The 21,724-nt window shown below is 40.6% G+C and overlaps 2 long non-coding RNA genes across 2 annotated transcripts; one reads left to right on the top strand and one right to left on the bottom strand.

The window, feature by feature from the left end:
- Positions 1-8,855: 8,855 nt before the first annotated feature.
- Positions 8,856-11,854, bottom strand: LOC138915522 (uncharacterized). The gene is made up of 2 exons (XR_011421583.1): positions 11,729-11,854; positions 8,856-10,242 (listed from the first exon to the last, which is right to left on the bottom strand). It is a non-coding gene; the product is annotated as an uncharacterized lncRNA (long non-coding RNA).
- Positions 9,664-10,899, top strand: LOC138915521 (uncharacterized). Its single transcript, XR_011421582.1, has 2 exons — positions 9,664-9,798; positions 10,454-10,899. It is a non-coding gene; the product is annotated as an uncharacterized lncRNA (long non-coding RNA).
- Positions 11,855-21,724: the final 9,870 nt, after the last annotated feature.

Below are 21,724 nucleotides of genomic sequence, written 5' to 3'. Positions count from 1 at the left end.
GACAAATAAAGATTGTGTATATTTAGTTTGTACAGTGTGATTTTTTTAAGATGCATAATGTGATGATTTAATGTACACATATATTGTGAAATGATTGCCACAATCAAATCAAAACATCCATCCCCTCACATGGTTACCATTTTTTATACGTGTGGTAACAACACTTAAGATCTACTCTTTTAACAAATTTCAAGTATACAATACAGTATATTAACTATAGCATCATGCTGTACATTAGATTCTCAGAACTTATAACTGAAAGTACCCTTTGACCCACATCTCCCCACCACATCCCCCAGCCCCTGGTAACCACTGTTCTACCCTCTGCTTCTACGAGTTCAACTTTTTTAGAATCCATATATGAGTGAGATCATACAGTATTTGTTTTTCTCTGTCTGGCTAATTTCACTTAGTGTAATGACCTCCAGGTTCATCCATGTTGTCACAAGTGGCAGGATTTATTTCTTTTTTTTAAAGATTGGCACCTGCACCAACATCCGTTACCAATCCTTTTTTTTCCTTCTCCTCCCCCAACCCCCCAGTACATAGTTGTATATTCTAGCTGTGAGTGCCTCTGATTATGGTATGTGGGACACTGCCTCAGCATGGTCTCATGATTGGTGCCATGTCCGCGTGCAGGATCCAAACCAGTGAAACCCTGGGCCACTGAAGCAGAGCACGTGAACTTAACCACCCAGCCACTGGGTCGGCCTTAGGATTTCTTTCTTTTTTGTGACTGACTAATATTCCGTTGTATATATTTACCACATTTCCTTTATCCATTCATCCATTGACAGACACTTAGGTTATTTCCATATCTTGGTTATTGTGAATAACGCTACAGTGAACGTGGGAGTACAGATATCTCTTCAAGACAGGGATTTCATTTCCTTTGAATAAATACCCACAAGTGGGATTACAGGATCATATGGTAGTTCTATTTTTACTTTTTGAGGAAACTTCATATTGTTTTCCGTAGTGGCTTCACCAATTTACATTCCCGCCAACAGTGCCTTTTGGAAGACAACTAATATTCAAAGTAAACCAACTTTTGCCACGCACTGTGCTAAATTCATTACAGATTTATTGAGTTAAATCCCTGTAACTCTTAAAGACTTATTTTGTATATTTTTTTATTATCTCATCAAAAAATATTTGAGTGGCTTACATAAATTCATAACATAAAATTGTAGAAAAAATAAAGAAGTAAGGGCCAAGAAAAACGAAAGGTGAGAGTAGCAGGATGAACACAGTGAGGATGCGGTATCCTCTTAATGAGGAGTCTGAGGCTCTGAGGAGGTAAGTATACTCACAGGGTGTCCGGCTAGTGAGGAGCCGAGCTGGGGTGGAAGTCCTGTCTCTCTGAGTTCTGATGCAGTTTAGAGCGGCTTCCAAATGGAGCCGAGAGAAAGGGAAGAAAGAGAGTTTAGGCAGAACAGAAATGTAGGACAAGTGGAGAAGATGAAAACTTCACCTGGCTGTTAGTCTGTAACATGAGGTGGGGGTAGTGTGGCTGGTGAGGGACTGTCTATGGGGATGTGACAGCTCAGGTGAGGAATGGGATGGGGGGGGGGTGGCCTCTCTCATAGGTAAGTCACTGGGACTTTCCTTTCCTTAGAGAAGTCATCACCAGGGTCCTGAAGTTTACCTCCCGGCGCTCACATAGCAACAATCAATTCCCTGGTACTGGAAATTGAAATCCCAGAACTCTTTGAAAATATTGTTTTGAAATAAAGAGATGAGATTGTATCAAAAGCACAGATATATCTCACAGGCAGCCACCTATTCTTCCCTTGGAGAAGCTGGATTCTGAGTCTCAAGTATTCATACTTATCTTCATTCAACAAACTTACTGAGCACTTACTGTGTGCCAAGTACTGGCACGTGTGGGTAAAGAGGTAAATAACGCACAATCTAGAAACATAATTTCGTGGGGAAGACAGACATGAAGCTCATACTTATTTACTTTAAAAAATTTTTTAATTGAGGTCATTTACAACATTACATAAATTTCAGGTGTACATCATTATATTTCAATTTCTGTATAGACTGCATTGTATTCACCACCAAAAGCCTAGTTGCCATCCATTGGAGCCTATATTTAAAATACAGTGTAGTAAGTGCTCTTTTGGGGATGTGCCCCTGTCCTCAGTGCTCTGGGGGTTCAGGGCTGGAGCATCCCACTCAGCCTGGGGGCATGAGCCGAGGTTTCACTGGAGGAAAGCAGATCTATCTGACTCATGAGGACTAGTGGGCATGTGCCAGGGAAGAAAAGGAGAAGGAAATTCTAGGCAGAGAGCAGAGTGGGCAAACACAGTGGGCCCCAAAAGTCAACTGTGAGAAGAGCTGTCTGCCAGGATCTGGGTCAGCAAATGGGGAGGCTGGACAAGTGAGGAGGAAGAGAGGTGCAAAATGAGGCTGGAAGGTGGGTTCCAGCCAGATTGTTAATGACCTCTGTGTTAAATTCTTACTTAAAGCCTGCTTACTTCACAAATGATCCAGGACTGCCCAATCAAGTGCACATTTATCTCCTGAAGGCAGTAGGCCCCAGTAGGGATTTGACAGCAAAGTGACATGACCATTGTCTGGCAGTCTGGCCACAAGTGGCCTGAGAAGGCCTGGAAAGGCCAGTCAGTGGAGATGAGGGGCCAGAGTGGAAGGAGGACATGGGAATAGAGAGACACACTCAGATTTGAAGCATGATTGTCAGGATTTGGTGATAGGCTGCAGGGTCAAGAGAGGAAGGAATTGAGGGCTGACACCAAGGGTTGCTGCTTGGGGTACTGACCGGATAGTGACTACACACACTTTGGTTTAATTCAGGGGAATTTAAGCTTGGTATAGGTATGAAAACCATTTCCCAAGAACTCCTATTCGGTTTAAAAATAATCCAAGTTAGTTGTTTGCTAGAGTATCACATTGCACCAGCAAGCTAACAGGTTGCTTCTGTCACATATTAGCTATGTCATTTGGACAAATCACTCATTTCCTGAGCCTCTATTTCCTTACCTATAAAATCTGCATAATATCTATTCCCATGGAATTGGGAATTCAATTGATGATTTATGTGAGTAATCTGGTCGTGACCCAGGAGGTGGGGCTCATTACATGTTAGTTCCCTTTCAGGGGAAGAAGTATGTTGACTAACGGAGAGAAATAGTGTCAGTGAGTGGCCGGGTGCCTCTTCTCTCTCCTCCTCCCTTCCTCTTCCTCTCGCTGCTCTTCCTCTCTCCCACCCTCGCTGCTGGTCATCGTCCCCCGCTTCCCCTTCTTTCTTTTCTTCCCTTTCTCCTTCCTCTCCCCCTTCATCTTCCTCTTCTTTTCCGTAGCCAGATTCTGTAATTCAGGGAAGCTGGATATTTGTTTACTTATAAATAAAATGAGACAGGCCATTTCTGGACTTTTATTTGTGGGTCCTGAATTTAGCTTACTAAACAAAGAGAGATTTAACTTTTGGTATTTAAAATCACTCTTTCTTTAAAAAAAATCACTCTTAGACTGGTCGTTTGTCTCAATTGATCTAAGTGTTTCTAGTTTCTATCTTCTCATTAGTTTCAGATCATCAGTTTTCATTGTTTGAGAAGCGGTGGCCCAAATGGCTGAGAGGACTCAAGCTAAGCAGACACAGAGGGCTGTCGCACTGCCTTCTCATGCTGAACCTCAGCAGGACTGTGGCCCACTCAGCCTGGCTCCAGCCCACCTAGGCTTCCATACTGCAGGAGCTGGGACCAAGGGGTTCCCACAAGCCTCTTGCCACATGCTGAGCTTTGAAGGGAGTAGGCTGGCTCTGCTGGGCTCTTTGGCCTCTGTGTACTTCTGGATCATAGCACCCCAAGTCATGCTATTATTTAAATACCTTTTTGCTGTCTCTCTCCAATACTAAACCTTGAACCTTAAAGGCAGGGACCTTGTTCTATTCATGACTGTGTCCGAGCACTTAACACAAAAGCAGACACAAAGCAGTAAGTGAGTAACTGAAGGGAAAGGGTGTTTGTGTGTGTGTGAGTGTGTGTGTGTGTGTGTGAGTGGTGTTAGAGATGTGGCTGGAGATAAGTCTACTGCTACTCTGGCTCTGAAAGACTTTGGACTGTGTAGAACTGGGGTTATTCCCCAGACATGTGTACACAGAAGACGAAGCCTTGGAGGAATTTGTCAAAGTATGGGGCACAGGATGGGGAATATAATCTATGGGACCTCTGGTCTTTCCAGGCTAGTTTCCCAAGTCCCTTTTACTAAAACTTCTGTGCAGATATTCCATTAGGAGAATGGGGCTCTTTTAAGGCAGAAGGAGCATCAAGCTACCAGATGGTTGTCTGTCATCAGCCTGGACACAGCAGCATCCTAATCTTTGCTGACTTAATGGAGTCTAAGACGTTGGCAGCCCTAGATTATTGTATTTTAACAGGAACATACTGAAGAAATGTTTGGGGCTGAGTGGGGTGGGGACATTGAACCCTCCCTGAGTTTGCATAGTGTCCTTCCCTGGGGGCTGGAATTTGAAACTCCTGCCTTGTGGCCAAAACAAAGCAATGCTTCACCCCTTTTCTTTTGGCTTCTCTGCAGAGTCTGCTTAGTTGTATATTCTCTCAGACACAGGAGAAAGGAGAGCATCACTGTGCTAGTGCTAATGTCTCGCCTCCTGGGAACGGCTTTATCTCTGTCCTTCTAGCACGTAGGCTTTGTAAATAGACTGGAGTCTCGACTTCCCTGCTTTGTTAGCGTGCACTGTCGTCAGGACCTGGAGCCGCTCGGCCTTTCTGTCAAAGACACTTGTTTATGTGTCGTCTAGAGAGCCAACTGCTGCCCAGGAGGGAGGGCCAGCCTGCCTGAGGACATGTGTCTAGAGTGTAGACCAATCTGTATCTTGTCTCCCTTTCTGATTTTCTGGCCTGATGGGAGCTCAAGTATCTCTCAAGATGTACAAGTATCTCTTCAAGACCCTGCTTTCAACTCTTTGGGGAATAAACCTAGGAGTGGAATTGCTGCATCATATGAAAATTCGATGTTGAACTTTTTGAGGAATTGCTAACTGTTTTCCACAGCAGCTGCGCCACTTTAATTCCACCAGCAGTGCACAAGCGCTCCAATTTCTCCACATCCTCACCAACCCTTTTGGCAAGGCTTTGACTTTTAAGTGGTTGATAATTATCAAAGAAATAATATGGGAATCAGTAGGCTAAGGTGACGATTCTAAACTGAACTTTGTAATTGAATCACACCTCTCCTTGAATCCTTGAATTCTAGCTTTGCATCTACCCACTGTGTAACTTTGGGCAAGTGATTTGACTTGTCTGAACTTAAGTCTATTTATGTAGAAACCGAGGATCACGTTACTTAGTTCATAGCATTGTTGTGGGGCCTAAATGAGATAACCATAGTGAAGTACTTACACAGTCCTGCTCATGTAGAACTTAACAAATGCAACTTTGTTACCGTTTTCAAGGTTTTCTTCCTAAGAAAATATTGATTATTTAAGAATGCCATCTTTTGGCTAGTTGTATTACTACATATTTTATTTCCATTTTTGAAATGTTCCTTCATTCTTCAAATGTACAGATACACATACTTCAAAGATTTACTTTTGATCTGATCTGGAAGATGAGAAGTTGGTATAAAATTAGAGAGTTCCTGGAAACAAGCTACCTTGAGAGAAATTATTTGGCCTGATTTGAAAGGTGGGAAGGTGGGGTGGAAGTAAGACGGATGACAAGTGGAAGATCCAGCCAAGAAGGCAGCGTCTAGCGGAGGAAGACCTGGGGCTCAGGGCACCTCAATTCTCTATCAAATAACAGCACAGGCTGGCCAGGGCTTTGGGTCCTTGACTCTCCTGGACTTCAATTTAACTACCTTTCAAATAGCCATGGAAACATTTATTCCTCTTTCCAGTGACACTGCTTCTCAGGGAGTGGATGAACAAATGTAACAGCACATTGTGGATGTGGAACATAGTCGCTACACTGGTCAAAAAGTCCAAACCAGGCTCAGTTTCAATACTGCATTTCATAGTGACAGTAGGACATACCAGGACCTGTGCTGCTGAGTTCCATGCTACTTTCCTTAACGGCTTAGGAATGTCGACGGGCCTTGAGAGAGACACTAAATATTCTTACAGTTCATAGCAAATGGTAGCCCTTAGCTTTTTCTCCATTTTCTGTTTTCTCTTCCTTATTCCTCAGCTTTTTTAAAAAAAAAAAATCAAATATCACTAAAGAGCACTTGAATTAGTATCAGGTAGAGCCAGCCCCAGGGGACCATACCTTTGGCAAAGTCCTTATCAGGACTTTTTATCTGTGCTGGCCTGTGTCTTTCGCTCTCTAAAGAGGGAAATTCTGTCATTGCTTCTGGATCTTTGATTAGGATTCTACTGGCAGCCAAGTTGGACTGTGGCTCTGGTGCTCCAACCTGTGGGATTTTAAAGTCACTTTAGGAATAGTGATGGCAGGTGAGGGGCTTTGCCGTTGATGACACTGAACCTAAACAAGGGACACTTCACTTTGGGACAAAATATTCCATCCCTTCCTTGGTGGAAGAAGTTAAGATAGTCCAAAGAGAGAAAAGGTGACACATTCTAGGGAAGCCAGATAAATGGAATATTGCTCACCAATAATGATTTGGAAGCCCAGAAAAAATTTATGGTGACCCTGGAGAGGGATCTGGATTTGGATGGGAGGAAAAGTTCATGCGGGCAAGATGTGGGGCAAGTTGATCCAGGGAAAGACCATTCATAATAAACTCCAACAGAAAGAAAACTCAAAATTCCTTAACAGTGAGAACAGAATGTTAATTCTCCCTTTCTTAGGATAATTGTTAGTTTTCCATATCTTAAAATAATTAATAGAGAGCAGACATCTCCACAGGGAGAAATAAAGGTCATAATAATGTGAATTATAGCTCTAAGCAGTAAATTGTAGACCTGGCAAAAGAAATAAAAATTTCAATTCCCAGTGTAAATTTGGTCTCATTTTTGCTATTGTCCTTTGATCTGAAACAAGCATGTAGTGTTTTCTTTAATGTAGGACTTGACCATTATTATAGTTTATATAATACAGATGAACATTTTTACATAAGTCAAACAAAATTCTATATTCTAACTTAGGTAATACTGTGGAAAATGGCTATGGTATACTAATAGAAATTTTCTTAAAAACCTCTTCAACTTAAGTACATTATTGATACACTCAAATACACATATGCATCTGCACACATGTGCATTAGTCTTCAGGAAAGAAACATATATAACGACATCTCTATAATGTCTATTTTTCATCTTGAAGTTTGGAAGTGAGGTGTTTCAAAGACCTGCTCCATTTTCTTTCTACTGGAACAATGAAAGTATAAACATCTTTTAAGAAAACTGGAGGAGGATCTTATTCTGGAAAAGTATATTGAAACTGATTTACTAGACCCAAGGGATTGTGTGTGTGTGTGTGTGTATGTGTGTGTGTCTTTAAAGCACAGTTTCCATCTCCAAAAGTTATCTGAACTTTGTTGAGAAATATAAAGACACAGAATTTTTATGAAATTCCTGCAAACAACACCCAGCTCTTGATGACATGAAGCATACCCACGATAAGTTGAGGTCTCACTGACCCAATGGAAAACTACAGATTGATAACTTCTTTTGTTGAACAGCCTGTGATTTCATTAATTTCATTGACAGTAATTCTGAGTGAAATTTATGAAGGCCGCAAAGTAGAGTTAGTGAACCGCATGAAATGTCAGCATGCCCACGTAGGACTCTGCGATCTATATTTCTCTCCCCCTACTCCCACCTGCACTGTTTGCTTTGGCAGGCAGCTTTTTTCTAATCTCATTTATAATGCTTCGACATTAACCCTGACCTCACCTGAGCTTCATTACTGACAGCCCTGAAGGACTCTCTAATTCCACTGAGCACCATGGATGTTTTACTGTGGACATTTTTCTTCCCTGTAGGCAGCACCACACTCATACCCATACTGCACACAAACACACATACTCACACACCACACACCACACACAAACATACGCATTGCACACAGACACACATGGACACACACACACGATGTCTTGGAGGCGGCATCTACAAAACCACTTTCCTAAGTTTTCTATCAGGTGGACTCTTTTATACTTCATAACCATATTGAACAATTGTTTTTCCTGCCCCTGGTCTATTCCCTTATTTATAATAAAGCAGCATCCCATCTGAGTCCTGGCCCATCGGCATAGTGCCTCTTGCTGGCCCCAGGACTAGATTTTGGGGCAAAGGGGCTGTGGAGAGAAAGGCACACTCCCTTTCTCAGCTGAGTTTGGAGTTGTGAGTTGTAATCTTGGAGCTGCTGGAAGCGGTCCTGCCACCAAGAGGGGAGCACCTGTTGGAGAAGGAAGCCAACAGGGAAGACAGCAGGGCTGTGACACGCAGTCCAGGGGTGAATCCCCTGCCAGGGCCCCCTCTCCACACTTCCCACTTATGAACACGAAGCCTTGGTTTTGCTTGAATAAGTTTCAGTTGGATTTTCTGTCACTCGCAATCTGAAAAGTCCTGACTAACCAATGATTTTTAGAGAAAATTAGTTTGTTATCTTTCTAAGATAGTTTGAGTACACAGGATTTCTCTAGGGTTGATATCTTAATTTGTGTGTTTAGTAAATACCTTTTTGCACCAGTAAAATTTGTATTTACAAGGCAAGTGGCATAAACTTAAATTATAGAAATCATAGCTGGGAGTATATTATGATGCACTGGTATTAATAATAAATACAAATATTTTTATTTTGATCAATACAATTTTTGGTTAGATATTTTAGGTATTATGTCTAGATATAAAGATAAACATATAGCCATTAATGAAAAATATTAGAGGAAATACTTAAATATTTTGATTAGAAAAATGATTTATTAAAGACAAGAAGAAAGAAATGCTATCTAAATGTAAACTAACAAATCAAATCTATTTACATAACAATAGGATAGCAAAAATATAAAAATGAAATAGTTAACATACTTAATATCTAACAATTTTAAAAAAGAGTAATAATTACAACAAAGCACTATGAGTACTTCAATCAATACCTAATATTATTACACCTGTACTTTTATTATTTTAGTACTCTGTGGGGTATTATGTATAAATATTTGTTTTGAATGAGAAAACAAGCACTAAAAATTACAAATTTTTAAAAATTAATGATGCATCACAAAAAGATCACCAAATCCAAAAAAACCCCAAAACCCTACATCGTTTATGAATTAATTGTTTGATATATCTCTCTAACACTTTTTCCTGTATGTTTTTGTGATGTACTCAAGTACCTCTCTAACATTGATTTTGTAATAGAATTTTCTAGAGAGAATAAAAGATGAATCAGTCTTTCCTCTAGTACGGCTGACAGATTTTTTAAGTTTTGATAGTGTGGACAAATTTCTTTTATCTTCACAATTTGTTATTGGAAATATCATGTAAATCTTTTCAATGATTGTCAAATTTGAGAAAACTTATAGCAAGTTTCTGACACACATGAGTGTAAGGTTTTAAGTCATTTCGAGTTTTCTTGTAAAGTAACTACTTTCAGATACTTTTAGAATTGACTACATACAGTCAATTTGTTGCTGATGTCCTTCTTGTACGTTGTCTTATGAATTTTAGATCATCTTCATTGATGTTAATAAGCTATACCACAAGCAGATGTAGAATGTGTGAGGCCACCCCACACCATCTGATGAAATGTGATGGAGGAGAAGCAGAGGGGAAAGAGACAGAGATCTTAACTGACTGTTGTGAAATTCTTTATCGTTTCAAGTTTTTAAAATTATGACACAGTAAGACTCTTCCTAATGTCTTAGAAGGGGCCAATATAAGTGGGGAATCCTAAAACTTAACTCCATTAACTTCAGCTAAATTCACCTCTGGGCAACACTGAAAAGTAGAGTGAGTTGGACTAAATCTCAGTTATAGTTTACTAGTTAGAAAAAGTGAGACATACTTCATAGCTAAAGCATTCTTCTAGAATCCCTAGGAGAAAGATCATTATACTTCTAATTTGCATAAATACAATAGTATAAGTAATTTAATTTCCTGGTCATTTGACATAAACTTTGGTTACTCCTTGAGGCTGAAACAGTGCTGATACCATGTTGGTTCCATTGGCTCCCTGAGTTGAAACTGGGAGATTAGCTTCCTCTTTGGCTGTTGTAAGAGCTGAACCCAGTATCCCAGGTGTTCCTGGGAGCATCTGGTCTTCATGAATAGCCTTCATGAATACCCTAGGAACAGATCAGACCTCTCAGGGATTCTCTAGAATTCTCTCTCCTTCCTCCACCACCTAACTGTCAATCTTTTGGAAGCCATCAGCACTTAAACAGCACAGATGAGGGGTTTAGAGTATACCAGAATAACCCCTATGTAGTTTTGTAATTTCTTTCATTTATTTGATTCGAAACAGTGAAGTTTCTCTCTTTTGAATCTCCTGCTTAGGGGGAAGGCAGCTGCCATGTTGTAAGGATACTCAAGCAATCTGTGGGGAGAGGCCCATCTGGGGAGAAATGGAGGTCTTCCAACAACAATCCGAGCCAATCTACCAGTCATGCGATGAACCACCTTGTCAGTGGGTTTTCCCCACCCAGCTGGGCCTTCAGAAGCCTGCTGCCCTGCCTGATGTCTTGGCTACCACTTCATGAGAAACTCCAAACCAAAATCAGCCTCTCTTAAATTCTAATCCACTGAAATTATGAAAATAAGTAATGCTTTTAATTATGGATTTAAAAAGTGTCCAACAGCTTTATTGAGATGTAATTCACATTATACAATTGACCTATTTGAAGTGCATGATTCAATGGTTTTTAGTATATCCACAGAGTTACTGCTGGATTTTTAAAAATTCTGGTAAAATATACATAAAATAAAATTTACCTTCTTAACCATTTTAAGTGTACAGTTCAGTACTGTTAAGTGCCTTCACACTGTTATGCAGTCAGTCTAGTTCATCTTTCCAAAATGAAACTCTATACTCCTTAAAAACCAGCTCCCCGTTACTCTCGCCCAGCCCCTGACAACCACCATTCTACTTTCTGTCTTTATGAATTTGACTACTCTAGTCTAGATACCTCACATAAGTGGAATCAGACAGTATCTGTCCTTTTTATGTCTGTCTTATTTCAATTAGCGTAATGTCTTCAAGGTTCATCCATACTGTAGTTTATGTCAGAATTTCACACCTTTCTATGGCTAAATAATATTCCACTGTATGTACATACCACATTTCCTTTATCCATTGATCTGGCTATGGACACTTGGGCTGCTTCCACCTTTTAGCTTTTGTGAGTAGTGCTGCTCATAAGCACTGGTGTATAAACATCTCTTCAGGACCCTGCTTTCAGTTCCTTTGGATATATACCCAGAAGTAGAATTGCTGCATCCTATGGAAGTTCTATATTTAATTTCTCGAGGAACCGCCATAATGTTTTCCATAGTGAATGCATCATTTTACATTGCTACCATAATTAGTCTTATGTAAAATATATATCAACAAAAAGCACATGGTCTAGTACACATGGCTTCACGTTTGGACCTTTAGTTTCTAGTACGTACAGTTACAAGATAAATCCTGTGAAAATTCCTGATGAAACCATCATTAAAAAAGTTATCAATTACTGGGTGTTGTTTAGTATACTATTGAAGTGGCTCAGCATCAGAAGATCAGAATCCGTATATCTTACACCTTGCTAAAACTTCTGGAAGCTACTCTCTTACCTTTGCTCTCTTTATGATAACTGTATCTGCTGGAGATCAGCCAGCCAGTGTGTATTGATCTGCAATTTGGGTCCTTAGGAAGAGAATATAAAGTTCAGAAAAAAGTGAAACAAAATTATTTTATTTCAGATTGTACGAAAGAAAGAATGTACTCAGGTTTACACTCTTTTAAAATTAAATCATTAAAATCAAACGCAAAAAATTGAGGATGCCTTAAAATAGTCCTCTCAGGAACCCAAAACAATATGTTCTAAGGGGACTTGTTTGTCAGGGGGGATCTTCAGGCTATGTAGCTAGCCTTAGGTTCCCAGAGCTGGACAATCCTGTGGAGAAAAGAAGAAAATATTCTGCCTGAGCTGAATCTTTGAAAATCTTCCTCATGCAACAAAAGCGATCTAGAGGGAACCCGGTGTCCTTGCCCCTGTAGCCCGTACACATTGGGTGTGGTGTGCCAGCAAGGTCCTTATGGGGAATCAGGGAGGAGCTGCTGATGGAGGAAGTTGTTGCTGGGCCCCATGGAGCCCTTGTGTTCAAGGAAGGAAAACCATGAACTGGAGAATACAATAACCCAGCTCCTACTGGCGGTGCGCAGTACAGTACCAGGGAACCACCAGAAAGCAGGCCAGGTGAAAATGAGGGCCTAGAGCATTTTCGACACTTTGAGCCACTTTGTTTTCTTTTGTCTTCAATTCAGACATTTGTTCATCACCTCCCTTAAAAGATGATTGTTCAAGATGCAGTTTCCATGTTTGTTGTTGGAAAGGCATAGCTTACACTTACATGAAGAATATTCTCTTATTAGAGCCCCCATTGTCAGATAGGGAGAATATTTAAAGTGATTTTAGAATACTTTTCCAGAAAATATTCTGGGTTGTACCTGCATTGATGGATGGCAAGCAGAGGGGTCCCCACAAACCCATCTTGTGACTGGTGAGAGGTGACCTTCCATTTTTGGGCAGCATGCCTCTAGAAGGGCCTTCCGTGTTTCCCCGTGGCTCTACTGGAGCTCCAAAATGGGGAATGTGAATACATGCAAAGAGAAGTGCTTTGAGTATCAGCAGTGCCTGAAGGTCAGCACTGGGAGAAAATGCCTCGACATTTATCTGCAAAGTCAGTGGATCAAATTAGATAAACTCCGCTGCCTTATCAGCTCTCTGATTCTAGTCAGTTTGGTTGATCCAGGCCGGGCCAGCGTAAGAGCCAAACCCAAACCTGTTTTTTGGAGATTTTTATCCCTTTTCGTTTCTCTTGTATATTTGCCTTGTCCACTAACCTGTGAGCTTTTGGAGAGAAAGGATCATGTCTCTTCATCTTTGAAGCCCCTGGAAACTGCACAGTTCGTGGTATAAAATACATGCTCAAGAAGTGTTCCTTGAATTTCAATTTTTAAAAAGATGATGAACTATGATTGGTTACATCTTCCAATTAGACACCAGACCCACAGAGTCAACTGTCTCTACCTATAATGTCCCCAGGCATCCCATCCCCACAGATGAGAGACCGAACTCATCACTATCTCTCTCTAACCTGGCTTATTTTCTGATTTTACTTCAGGTGCCCCAAGCTGAATTATGATTAGCACCTTAGCACCTCTGGCTCCTTCATCCTTTATTACCCCATTATCCCACCATCCCATATCCTACTGACTCAGTCCCTAAAGTCCCTGTTGTTTGCTACTGGATTCTTAGTGCCGAGTAGGACAGTGCCTGACACAGTAGGTGCTCAGTGACTATTAGTTGAATAAAAGAATAACAATATTTTGGGTATTTGTGGAATCTCATATGCTGATCATCCTCAATAGTTTCATGAATTATCAGCTGTTTGAAATGGTCTAAGTCTACAGCAGAAAGTAGGGAGGATGCATGACATAATTCTGCATATTTCTTTCCAGTGCTCTGATTTGATTCCCAGTCCGTGTTTCTCTCAAGGTGTACGAAGACCGTCCAGGAGATGCTCAGCATGGATGGTCCCAGGGAAGCCATTTCCTATCTCAATGTGCATATATGCTCTGACCTAAAGGTGCTCAACGTCCTTTCCCATCTCTGCCTTCGCTCGAACCCTGACCCCAATTGACAAGAGAATGGCATTCCACTATGATACGTTGTCTGGAGTTACAATAATCTCCTAGGCATCAAAAAAAGAAACCATTTGAAATACTGTCTCCTTTAACCAAGTTAACATCTCCACCTCTATGTTTCCTGAAGAGATACTTCCAACAAAGTTTTATCTTCATATTTAATAATTATTTATCAAAATTGAGAAATGTGTTCTTGGGCTCAATTATACTAGCAAAAATTACATTGATTATTCCATCCAGGACACATTTTTAAACACTTAGAGCCAATTGGTTACAAGAAATATTGAGAATGTTAGGTTTTAATTTATGTGCATATTTTTTCCAGGAACATATGATGGGCGATCAGTAAAATAAATTCTCAATCTTATAATGTATTACATTAGAATAAATTCTGAAAGGGATGTCAAATGGAAATATGGCTTTTGAGGAGAAAATAGATTGATGTCAAATTTCTGAAAATCTTATTCTAGGATTTTAAACAGATAATGGCAGTTAACAAATGACTGTGCTACTGGTATTGCACTGGATGCATTCGAGAGTGAGATAAAGAGTTTGATTTACAAATTTAAACATTTCCAGTATACTGGAAGTCACATCCTTTGCAGCTATTTAAATTTAAGATAAAAAATTTTGGATGGCAATGCATCAATATGCAAGGGCAGGAGGGAATTTTTCAGAATTCTTGAAGGGGTTGGGTGTTTTAATCACTTTATAGAATAAAACATAATATTAACTAAAGGAAATATTCCTGGCATTCAGTTTAACACAAAACTGTAGAAGGTTAGCATTGAAGAACTGAAAATAGAAGTGACCCTGCACTTCACATTGCCGTAGCATAGGTGCTATTTAGAGCCAGGAAAAGTGAAGTTCGGTTGCCATACAAAAGACCTCCCCAATTGTGTATTGCTTATTTCCTCACATTGTGGGCCTCCAGGATCTGCTGGCAAATGTGGGGGTGAGTCAGGCCTGAGTGGCTGATTCCAGGGCCTAGATAAGGCATCTGGAAATCTCTCCATGAGCCCGAAGAAACGGTAAGGCAGCCACCCATTTTATCAAGGTTGCTTAGGGTGGTGCCAAGGGCGTGATCCCACCCGGTCCTGTGGTGCCTAAGTGAAAGCAGGTTTGGGCCATGCTACTGTGAATTTGCACAGTCTGAGACCCAGGCCACGTGCTGCAGGATGAAAGAACTCAGCCTCAGGAAGGAGATTCTATCCACAGAGGGAAAAACCCAGGGCAGTGCCCGGCACTTACAAGGAACCAATAAATTCTTCTGTGTATGATTCCTTCAAAGCAGCCTTAGAGATACATCCCCAAAGGTTACAACCCAGACAACATTTTAATAGCCTACTATTTCCCCTAGAAATTTGCAAGTAGTAGATAAACGGACTAAGCACCTCGCGTGCCTGTGCTATGAGTCTGTTGCCCGACTGATTCAGCCTGACTTCTCTGTGAATTCCTCCTTCCCAGGAGTTCTCCTCACCTGAGGGCCAGGCGATGGTGTCCAAGTCCCTGCTGGAGATTCAACTGGAATGTTCACAGGCACCTTCAAATCCACGTGTCCCAACAAACTCCTGCATCTCAGCTCTTCTCCTGACCTCTCTTCAGCCATCTCCCATTTATTCAAGTCCAAAATGCAAAACCATCTTCCATCTCTCACTTTTCTCTGTCCCATATCTGATAGTTTATTTATTTATGTATTTGTGTATTTTTATTGTGGTAAAATCTACATAAAATAAAATTTACTAATTTAACCATTTTCTCTTTATTTAATTAAGGTTTAATTGGTTTAACACATGGTATAGATTTCAGGTGTACATCCTTATAATTTGACTTCTGTGTATAGTATATTGTGTTCACCATCAAAATTGTAGTTTTCATTTCTCACTACACACGTGTGCCCCTTTGCCCCTTTTGCCCTCCTCTCACCCCCCTTCCCCTCTGGTAACCACCAATCTGTTCTCATCTATGTGTTTGTTGATGTTGTTCTTTATCTTCAACATATAAGTGAAATCATACAGTATTCATCTTTCTTCATCTGACTTATTTCACTTAGCATGATACCCTCAAGGTCCATCCATGTTGCTGCAAAAGGCAAGATTTCATCTTTTCATGGCTGAGTAGTATTCCACTGTGTATATACCACATCTTCTTTGTTCATTCATCCTTCAATAGGCACTTATGTTGTTTCCATGTCTTGGCTATTGTAAATAATGCTGCAATGGACATTGGTATGCATATAATTTTATGCATTCATGTTTTCACGTTCTTTGTATAAATACTCAGAAGTGGAATAGCTGGATCAGAGGGTAGTTCTACTCTTAATTTTTTGAGGAATCTCCATAGTGTTTTCCATAGTGGCTGCGCCAATTTACATTCCAACCAGCAGTGTAGATGAGTTTCATTCTCTCTGCATCCTTGCCAAAACTTGTTATTCATCTTTTTAATAATAGCTATTCTGACAGGCATGAGGTGATATCTCATTGTGGTTTTGATTTGCATTTCCCTAATAATTAGTGATAGTGAACATATTTTCATGTGCCTATTGGCCATCTTTCTATCTTCTTTGGAAAAATGTTCAGATCCTCTCTTCATTTTTAATCATGATTTTTGTTGTTGTTGCAATTTAACCATTTTTAAGTGTACAGATCTGTGGTATTAAGTAAATTCATATTATTGTGTAAACACAGCCACTATCCATCTCCAGAACTCTTTCTTTACTCCAAAAAGAAACTGTACCCATTAACAATAACTCCTCATTTCTCCCAAGTCCCTCCAGCCCCTGGCAATTTCTATTCCACTTTCTGTGTTTGTGAATATGGCTACTCTAGGTATCTCACATAAGCTGAATCACACAGTATTTGTCTTTTTGTTTCTGATTTATTTAACTTAGCAGAATGTCTTCCAGGTTCATCCATGTTGTAGCCTGTGTCAGAGTTTGCTTTTTTTTTACGGCTGAATACTATTATATAGTATGTATATGCAATATTTGTTCATCCACTCATCTGTTGATGGACATTTCTAATAGTTTATTAATCTTATTTGTTACATTTTATCATTACTCCTTACTCTAGTTGACACAAAAGTTCCTTAATTCCTAGTTTGTCTCTTTGTTTTAAAATTCTTCTCTTTCCAATCCATCCCGTGCAGCATCTGAATAATTTATCTAAAATTTCTAATAAGTGCTCTATTCTCCTATGTATCCCAGATCCTTGCCCCTCAATGGCCTGTGCTCAATTAGCCCTTCTTACCTCATCTCACTACTTTCACTAGTAGTCCCCATAGTCACTCTACTTATCAGGTCAAGAAACATTGGTTGGATGAGTATGTGTTTGGATGAGTACTGTGTTCACACAGGAGAAGAGAAAGTCAGGAAAGGCTCCAATGGACAAGTCCACCCTGGAAAGCTGGAACATGATTTGAGAACTCTTCACCTCCGCCTCACCACACCCTTATCGTGACTGTACACCCACCACTTGCTCTCTGGACTATTCTTCACCCCCCACTCTCATGGCACGTCTCCCAGTGGGATTCTCACCTTGTTGGTGAAGAGATCGTACATGGTTCTAAGCATGGATTCTGGAGCTAGACAGCCTGTCCTCAGACCCCTGCTTTGCCACTCTCTAGCTTATGCCCTGGGACAAATAACTCCTTTGTGGGTTATGCTTTTAGTTCCACAACAGTAAATGGAGCTCATAGTCATTGTGCCCCTCATTGGGTTGTTGCGAGGATTAGTACAGTACTGTTTGCAATAACTTATAACAGGACCATGCTGTGTAGTTATTAGTGCACTGTTACTTTTTGTGATTACCCTCAACTGTAAATTTTAGCTCTTTCACTAAGTTTCCACTCTCTCTTAAATATTTTCAAATGCCTAGTTATGTGCTAGGCACAAGGAGTACACTGGTAACAGAAAGACATTGCCTCTGCTCTTCACGAGCTCACAGGATGTTTTTATGCTTCTATCTAGAGCCCCATGGTGATGGCATAGTGCATACTCTTCCTTTCTCCCTTCTTCCTTCCCTTTCATCTTTCCTTCTCTCCCTCCTTCCTTCCTTCTAACGAATATATTTTGAGTGCCTGCCTTCTGCTGGATATTGCCTCAAATGCTGGGGAACCTGCAACAGTCCCTCTTTCATGGAGTGCACCAACTACTGGAGAAGACAAATAGTAAGTGAATAAGTGAGTAAATAATACGATTCAAGAGAGAATACATACTCTGGAAAAATCAAGAAGTATGACAGGAATGGTGTATGCTGCTTGATGTAGCTCTGTCAGGGCAGACTCTCTGAAGAGATGTGACCTGAGCAATACCCGAAGGAAGGGAAGGTGTTGGTCCTGCCCAGAATACAGGGAGTGCAGTCCAGGCAGAGGGAATAGACAAGACCCACAATCAGGACTTGGTTTTGGTGTGTTTGGGTGAAGTGAGCCAGAGTGGGTGGGGGAGGGGCGGCAGGAAGCAAAATTAGAAAGGTGGGCAGAAGGAGATCGTGGTCTTGTTGCTTCTCAAAGATGTCGTTAGAGGCTTGGATTTTTATCCCAAGTATGATAGGAAGCCACTTAGAGGACAAGTGACATGATTAACTTAGCATGTGACATGATTCAACGTGTACTTACAAACACCTCCTCTGCCTTCAAGAAGCACATGGAGAAGCGTAAGAGAAAAGCTGGAGGACCAGGTGGGCAGCGCTGCAGAGCATGCAGATCAGGTATCACTAGATACGTGCTGGGCGGCACTGCCTGGTGCCCACTGGAACGGCAGCCGCTGGGTGTCTCCTCTAGCTTATACCTTTTAATTTTTTTAAGTAAAATAAGAGCTAAGTAGATACTGTGATCAGATGTCCAAAATTTTAATCTTCTACTAGTTAGAAAAGTGAATTTATTAAATTTCTAAGTTCCATAGGAAAATATGTTAAAAAAAAATTTAAAACATTTCCCACATGAAATTTTATATACCAGAGATGGAAGAGACAAGTTCAGTCCTTTCATGTCTATCTGATACAATATAAGTGTTGATGTAATTTTAAATGTCTCCTGGAGTGTTTTTATTGTTTCTTAAAGGCAATTGTTTTCATATTTCAAACATCCTTCCATTAAGAATTTAAATTGTAACTTTTTTTCTATTTTAAACTAACAAAGAGCCAGTGAGTGTATATTCAATATGAGAAGTAATAAAAGAGAGTGGACTCGGGGGCGAGGGACAAAAGGTTATGACATAAATACTTTTTGAATTAAATTCTTAGATCCATTCAATTATGTTGGCCAATTTGAAAGAAATTCCTGTCTTTCCTGTAAAATTATTTATTTCAGGTATTTGTGGGTTACTAATCTTAATCCTTTACTCATCTCCTGTCCCCTAATCCATGTCAAAAAGGAAAAAAGAATCATTGATGAGCCAAGCCAGACATCAAAGGAGTGATCTTCCCCATTAATCAATCCCTCCATTCTCTTAATTGCTTTGTTGATTTCTCCCAAACTTCCCCATTTATCTATTGAACTACTCATTCCTAAAGCCTTAGGTTTGTTGTCAGAAGTTCTTCCCTTTTATGTTTTTCTGCTACAAGTTATTGTCCAACTAGTGATGCTTGGAAAATTGAGTAATGCTGGCCCTGAGAACAACACAGAAAATATAATCTCAAAAACACGGCAGCATCTTCTCTTGGATGTTAAATTGGCTAAAACCCAAGACATTCAGTTCCTTACTTTTTTAGAAAGCACATTCATTTCCCAAAGAACCCGATGGTAATCGGTTTGCTTTTGTCGTTGTCTTCTTTTTAAGAAGTGAAATTAATGTGACGATAACCTCCTTCTCACCAGACCTGAGTATTGATTTCTGTCTGCTTCATTTTCTGCCCCACATTCCACGTTCCGAAGACACTACCAAAGGGGGATATTGATCAGTAGGCTACCTGTCGCTTCCTTGGATGCAAAGGACACAAGCCCTGTCACCTCCATGCCCCAGAATAGACCTAAAGGTAAAGGGTCAGAGATGAAAGGCTTCTGATTAGTTCTTCTTTGTAATCAGCCTCCCAGGAAGCGCTGAGCCTCTGTTTACACCTGTCTTTGGAGTTTAAGATGGAAAACTTTTACTCCCCGGTCCCTGCATGGATGTAGGTGAAGCAGAACCCTTATCTTTCTGAGTTTCTTATTGGGAGAGATGGATTGTTTGTTGTTAAGCCAGTTTGTCTTTTTAGGTAAAAAGCTTTTGCTTCCTGGGTCTTTCATTTATTGCCTGCACTGCTGGGACTTCATCTCTTACAGGAATCTCAGTGCTTTTAGGCATTGACTAAAGAACACCCAAATTCATTTCCTCTGAGAAAAAGAACATGCAGACCCTGAGGGACTCCTTTTTCTTTCCTCAAGTTGCAGCAATGCCATCGATTTCATTGTTACATCAGAGCAGAGAGGGTCAAGAGAGTTTCACGAAGCTAAGAGAAAGAATGCAAGAAAAAAGTCACTACTTATCCACGTCAACAGAAAGCCCGATCAAATTCAGGAAGGCAACTCTGAACCGTCACCTGGAGAACAGAAGGTTTCTAAAGTGGCCTTGGCTTAACCCATCCCCCTGACGGTTAACTCAATGACTAACCTTTAAAAACGAGGTCGGGTGATGAAATTCTGGTAATCTTTTGTGAGTATTTCATATATATTTTCTCCTTTCCAGTCCTAGATTATTGCATTTCTTTTTTTTTTTTTTTTTTTAAAGATTTTATTTTTTTCCTTTTTCTCCCCAAAGCCCCCCAGTACATAGTTGTATATTCTTCGTTGTGGGTCCTTCTAGTTGTGGCATGTGGGACGCTGCCTCAGCGTGGTCTGACGAGCAGTGCCATGTCCACGCCCAGGATTCGAACCAACGAAACACTGGGCCGCTTGCAGCGGAGCGCGCGAACTTAACCACTCGGCCACGGGGCCAGCCCCGATTATTGCATTTCTTATTTGAATTTCACCAACATTCTCCTTTAGTCTTCCTGCTTGTGGTCATGCCCTAGTCACTTCTATTCTCACTGATCAAATAAAGGAAGTTATTTCCATGCATATCTCTAAGTTCTGTCTAGTTTCTAGAGCTTTGAACATATGACTAGGCGCTATGTTCAATGAGCTATCAAGAAGGAAGAAATGTGCAGTTTACTTTACTAATGAAAGCAACTCTTCGTGCTTCATGTAATTGTTGTGGTGCAGCGTGGCAGGTGGGCATGATGCCTCTGAGATTTGGGCAAAGAGCAGCCCTCTTCGCTTCTCCTTGAGCCCCGTCTCTGCCCTCCTCCCTGTGAGGAGGCAGAAGGAGAGGCATGTTTCTCTGGTCTCAGAGAAGCAGCTTTCAGTCGCCTTCTCTTTCCAGAACCTGAAAAGCTGTCTCTCAGATGGGCCCAATCTACTTCCTGACCCCATGAGGAGCTTCCTTTTCTTGTCCTCACACGTTCCAGCACAGAAGCCAGGGAGCAGATGTCTTCAGGGCTGTGTGTAGCCTTGCTTGCACCCAAATTAGCAGGGGAACGTTTTCTGCATTGCTTTGTACCCCAGTTAGAACCCTGTGTGCAGGAAATATAGTTGGAAATTATTTCCACAACCAGCTGAGTATAACTAACTATAACTCCAAGGCTCCCCTTTTTGTCAAGGCTCAGATGTGATCAACTCTATGGACTAAGGTGTCCATCATCCAGCCCTGGTGGGGAATGAGAAGCACATTCGCTGTTTCCCTAAAAATATGAGTTCTTGTGTACATCCAACTTTCCTGAATATTGCAAACATTAATAAAATGTGACTCAGTGTTTTGAAAAGTCCATATAGAAAAATTGATTCTGTTTGTCCATATTTTAGATCATGACAATCAAACTTAGCCTAACATAGGGACAGCAAAAGTCCAAGGACACATGACTCACAGAGGCAATGTTTCCTTCTCTCTACTACTCCAGTGTCAATTT

This window comes from Equus caballus, chromosome 9 (assembly GCF_041296265.1).
Source record: "Equus caballus isolate H_3958 breed thoroughbred chromosome 9, TB-T2T, whole genome shotgun sequence".
NCBI classification, from domain to species: Eukaryota; Metazoa; Chordata; class Mammalia; order Perissodactyla; family Equidae; genus Equus; species Equus caballus.
Note: the sequence above shows the minus strand (reverse complement) of the source record. Positions and strands in the feature narration are given on the sequence as shown.